A 5,520-nucleotide genomic window follows, 5' to 3' on the forward strand; every position below is an offset into this window, starting at 1 on the left:
GATCACCATGAAAAATTCCACCAAGTCTTCCAATGCAGATTTTAATCGCATTGCTCCATTTTGTCACTAACCACTAGCCACAGTCAGATTTTTTGGAGGATCCAGGTTCTCATTTTGTGGATAGTCACATAGGCCTGGCACAATGCATATCACAACCAACTACATTCCTCCTCTTCGTGCAGACCTTCTACCAACCCTCCTTGTGCTGCATCAAGATTATTCCAGAACTAAGACATGAATGGAAAATGTTCCTGTGCTTGCTCTGTGGATCCTCCTGTAACATAGGCTATGAACCTCAAGGCTTAAGCATCACACACAGTCCATCAGATCTGGCAGCAGTTACTAGCCTGAAGGTTCTTTGCATCCCTGGTCCAGCAACATAAATAAAGAACTGGAAGAAATGCAAAGCGGGCAAAATGGCCTAAGAACACAGTGTCACAATTACAGGGTCATTTCTAAGCACCACCCAAATTCCAGAGCAAAAATAAACTTGTATTTGAGACTAGACCAAGAAGAAGTTAATTGTAACCCAAGACACACTGTAGGCTTGGAGGAGAAAAAGTCAGTCAACATAAGAGACTGGGAAAGAAATTAAATTAAGAAAAGGCAGCTTATATATCCTATGTCTCTCTCATCTAGATAATACACTACCAGGGGTTCTCTTCCATTCTTTTTGCATTGCACCTACACGCTTTTAGGCAACATACTACTGCTGTGATACTGTATACCCTAAAATCCAAATGTTGTCTTTTCCAAAAATGTAAAAGAGTCAGTAGAGATACCAGCTGCAAGTTAGTCTATTTCATTGATGGCACCTAAGCGATATATAGCCTACTGTTGGAAGAAAGGGGGTGCACTTAATTGCCTTAGCAATTTTTCTTTGGAACTAGGAGCCAGCCCCAAAATGTAGGGACCAAAGTATTGGACTTAGCGATAGACATTGTGGGGGGTGGCGAGAGTCAATGGGCTTGTCTTTATTCCCTCTACAAACAACATAGAACAGAAACCAGGCCACCTGGGACAAATAGAAGTTTTAAGTAACTCTTCCTCTGAATATTCAAGACTAGGCACCAAGGTTAGATTTCTAGAAGCCACAGTTCCCCAATGCCTGGGATTTGTCAAGCCCTGGCCAAAATGGTACAATTGGTTTCTTAGAATTTGCAACAGACACACAAAGGCCCAGTTCAGACAAAAATCTGGCTTTGTTAGCTAACTGTTTGTTCAAGCAGAGTTTCCTAAGTTCAGATGAAAAAGGAAATCGTGGTTGGCTACACATTGTGAAAGTCAGATTTCAGCCTCCACTTCTTGCAGAGTTGAGGGAAGAGGGTAGGAGATTCATACTCAGCAGTAGTTATGCCTGAAATCTGCTAAAAATTGGTATCTTGTGGTGGTTGGAAAGACATGAACTTTTTTAAAAAAAACATTTTATATCCCGCACTTCCTCCAAGGAGCCCAGAGCAGTGTACTACATACTAGGGATGTGCCCGAATGGTCTTCGGCACCAGCGGGGGTAGTACTTTAAGGGCGGGGGAGGGTGTACTCACCCCCCCTGCCACGTTTCCCCCGCCTGCGCTCTGCAAATTTCAAGCCCCTCAGGGCGGCAGAGTTCCTCCCTGCTGCCCTGTTCCCCCCGTCGGCCGGAAGTGGCGAGCGCGCATGCGCCCATCGTGCACACGCGCTTGCAACTGCCGGCCCACGGGGGGAACGGGGCGGCAGGGAGGAACGCTTGAAATTTGCAGAGTGCCTGCGGGGGAAACTCGGCGGGTGGGGGTGAGTACACCCTCCCCCGCCCTTAAAGTACTACCCCCGCCAGTGCCGAAGCACCGAATCCCACCCCAGCGCCAAAACGTTTCGGAGGTCTTTACAATGGCCGCCGAAACGTTTCGGGCACAAGCCTACTACATACTTAAGTTTCTCTTCACAACAACCCTGTGAAGTAGGTTAGGCTGAGAGAGAAGTGACTGGCCCAGAGTCACCCAGCAAGTCTCATGGCTGAATGGGGATTTGAACTCAGGTCTCTGCGGTCCTAGTCCAGAACTCTAACCACTATACCACACGGGCTCCTTGTTTTATTCTTTAATATCTTTATTAATTTAAAAAAGCAGAATTACATATACACTCACACTTTCACAATGGAGCTGTAAATATTTGGACACGGTAGTCATAATAAACTAGTGATCTTACATGAATAGCTTAAGGTCTTCAGAAGAAAAGTAAATTTCTTGAAAATGGGGCTTCTTTTCTCAGTAATGCAGATAAAGAGATTTGGTTTAAATCTGAGAAGTGTGGTGTACTTTCTAGGTTATGAGGATGTATCCTTACCCATAAAAGCCTTGGGCGTGCGTCCGTGCCGCCCGTGTCTTTTTCGCCCGTTCTGGGCATGCGCGGAGATGGGCGGCCATGTTGGACCCGGCCGCCGGTGGGCGACTGGCCCCGATGGCGGCGGCCGCCGCCACGGGAGACCAGAAGGAGCAGAAGCGGCGGGCGGAGAGTGCGGCTGAGGCGGCGGCGGAGCCTCGGCCTCGGCCAAAGGAGTGCGGGCCAAGGAGGTGGTGGCCGTGGCGGGGCGACTGGCTCCGATGGCGGCGGCCGCCGCCACAAGAAACGGCGGGTGGAGAGAGCGCCCGAGGCGGCGGCGGAGGTGTCGGCCCAAGGAGTGCGCCCGAGGCGGGTGAGGCGACAGCGGGGACCCCCCCCCACTAGAGCCCGTTATTACAACGGGCTTACACATACTAGTATGTTCATAATGCATGATGGATTACATTATTTTGTAGGACTTTGGGGACGGCTGGGATAGGGTTAATGTTATGAGTGCTGGACTAGGACCAGGGAGAGCCGGGTTCAACTCCCCATTCAGCCATGAGACTAGCTGGGTGATTCTGGGCCGGTCACTTCTCTCCCAGCCTAACCTATTTCACAGGGTTGTTGTGAGGAGAAACGTAAGTATGTAGGCACACCACTCTGGGCTCTTGGAGGAAGAGTGGGATATAAAATGTAAAAAATAAATAAAATGTAACAAATGTAATTCATCTTGTAGATCTGTGATTCGATGAGTTTGATCCAATTGGCTTGAGGTCTCCTTGCTTCTTGGCTTATCATACAAAACAAGTGTTGCCATGGGCAACTGTGCCCCCATTAGCTGGTACAAAAAAGGGGGAGATTTCAAAATGTTTTCAAAGGACCTGGGGAGGAGGCAGAGGTGTGCCCTTGAAAAAGATACATTAGGAGTGGAGGAAGGAATCAAGGAAGGTTTGATTTTGTGGTATAGTATTATTATTATATTATTATTTTGCTGCTATATTATTAATTATCTGGTTTTGCTGAATCTCAGATTGACAAAGGCAGAACTGGGTGCCTTTGTCAATCTGTCAAACTACCTTCCTTGATTGTGGTTTTCTCGGTTTGTGAGACGGTGTTGTGGTGAGAAATGGACAGTTTGGCAGCTCAGGTGTGTAAGTGTAAGTAACATTTTCTTAGTGGCTGCTGTGAGATGAGCCCCATGTCTGGCCTTGAGACTAACTTGTGCTTCACTCACTGCTCTGGGCTGCTCTGTAATCTGCATTGCAAGGTGTACTCAGTCAAAATGTGGCTGAAGAGGTTCTAGTTGAGTGTATGGCTATGCTTGCTAAGGGTGCTGCTGTGGCAGCTGTTTTCATAATTGTGTGTGAGAGCACAACCTGTGCCAATTATGTTACACAAGCACAGGCACTGTAGCTGGCAGTGGATTCTGGATCAGTTATTCTTCTTTGGCCATTAAGTATATACATAAGAACAGCCCTGCTGGATCGGGCCCAAGGCCCATCCAGTCAAGCATCCTGTTTCACACAGTGGCCCACCAGATGCCTCTGAGAAGCCCACATTCAAGAGGTGAGGGCATGCCCTCTCTCCTGCTGTTGCTCCCCTGCCAACTGGTATTGAGAGACACCTTGCCTCAATAAGCTGATCCATGTTAATGCCAGAGTAGGGATTACTGTAAATCTGAATCTGCAAAGGGAATAAAGGAAGCTGCAACAAGAAAACACTAGCATTGCACTGTATCCCAGCCCATTTGGAATGAGAAAAGAGAAAGCAATTGCAAGGACAGGCAGGCACACAATATCCGCTCAAGATGAGATAAAGCTGTAACTACTTTGGTGGAACACGAGGATGTAGGTGCAATTATACATATTTAGCATTAAGAAAATAGGTTTACAAACTTGAGAAAGTTTGCGCATGTGCATGTGTGTGTAAACATCTTATTGCATTCTTATCAGAGCAATTGAGGCCAAATCATTTTGCTTTATATCATCTATACTTCTGTACTATTTATTCATTCATTAAAATTTTCTTGTATACTGCCTCCTCCAAAAACTCCAGGCAGTGAACAACAACAATACCAATAACCATTAAAAAAATAATAATTAAAGGACAAACACCTGGCGAAACAGGTGGGTCTTAAGAAGGGCCTTAAAAACCAATAGAGAGGGGGCTGAACGAATCTTGGGGTGGTGGGGGAGTGTTCCAAAGAAGAGGAGCAGCCACAGAGAAGGCCCTCCTACGGACACAAGCACCACGCACTACACCAGGGCCCGGGACACTAAGGAGGGCCAGCTGTTATTCTTAACAGAAGTATCACTTCTGTTGTAAGTAAACAAACAAATGTGATTAACCGCATCCTTCTAGAACCCAGAACCTACTTGTCTGAAAAACTGTCCAGAGTGTTGACATCCCGCCTCCCACCTGCCAACACCTATACAAAGATAGTAGTGAAGACTTCTCTTTAAGGGGGCTATTCTCCCTGGTTGGCAAGAATGGCAGCATTTGGTTCCATTCGTTTCTTTCAAGAATGCTTCCTACCCCCCCCCCCCCCCACCACCTCTGAATCGATGGAATTAAACTGTAGTGCAGATGAGATTCTGATGCCCCATTACATCTCAGACCCACCTGCCAATACGCCAGCTCCTCTGTTCCCCTGACAGGGCAACTCCCTTGGTCAGCACTTGCATTACGCCTGCATAACACCAATGTGGCTACTGCAGCATTTGGTGCATTTTTGTCAGTGGATTTTGTGCTGTTTTACTCAGAGCACAGTTTCATACGAAAGGGTTAGAAAGCTGCAATCTAAACGCTGTGCATGTGCAGAGGGGAGGGTGAGGTTCCCATTGCTGCTATTATTGGCAAAGGCTATGTCCCTCCTGCTGGCAAAGAGCTTCAGTTTGCAGTTAAGGATCACAGTGCCTGTGGCAAACAGGCTTGACAGTCAGATGGGCTGACATATCAGGACATCTGAACCTTTAACAAAAAATAGAGTTAGAAAACATAATTTGCATTTCCAGACCACCCTGTCCTGAGAGTTCAAATATTAAAGTAACTATGGTACCATGTATGGTGACTGAAGAACCCACAGCTCTACATGCCAATGGAGACGGCAATACCAGCGAGTTAGAAGTAGAATCAACATACAAACTGTGGGTCAGGGGGACTGAAATGAGCTTCTTGAAATTGTATTTATACAGTTACAGTGAAGACATCAGGCAGGTA

Source organism: Hemicordylus capensis, chromosome 4 (assembly GCF_027244095.1).
Source record: "Hemicordylus capensis ecotype Gifberg chromosome 4, rHemCap1.1.pri, whole genome shotgun sequence".
In the NCBI taxonomy this organism is placed as follows: domain Eukaryota; kingdom Metazoa; phylum Chordata; class Lepidosauria; order Squamata; family Cordylidae; genus Hemicordylus; species Hemicordylus capensis.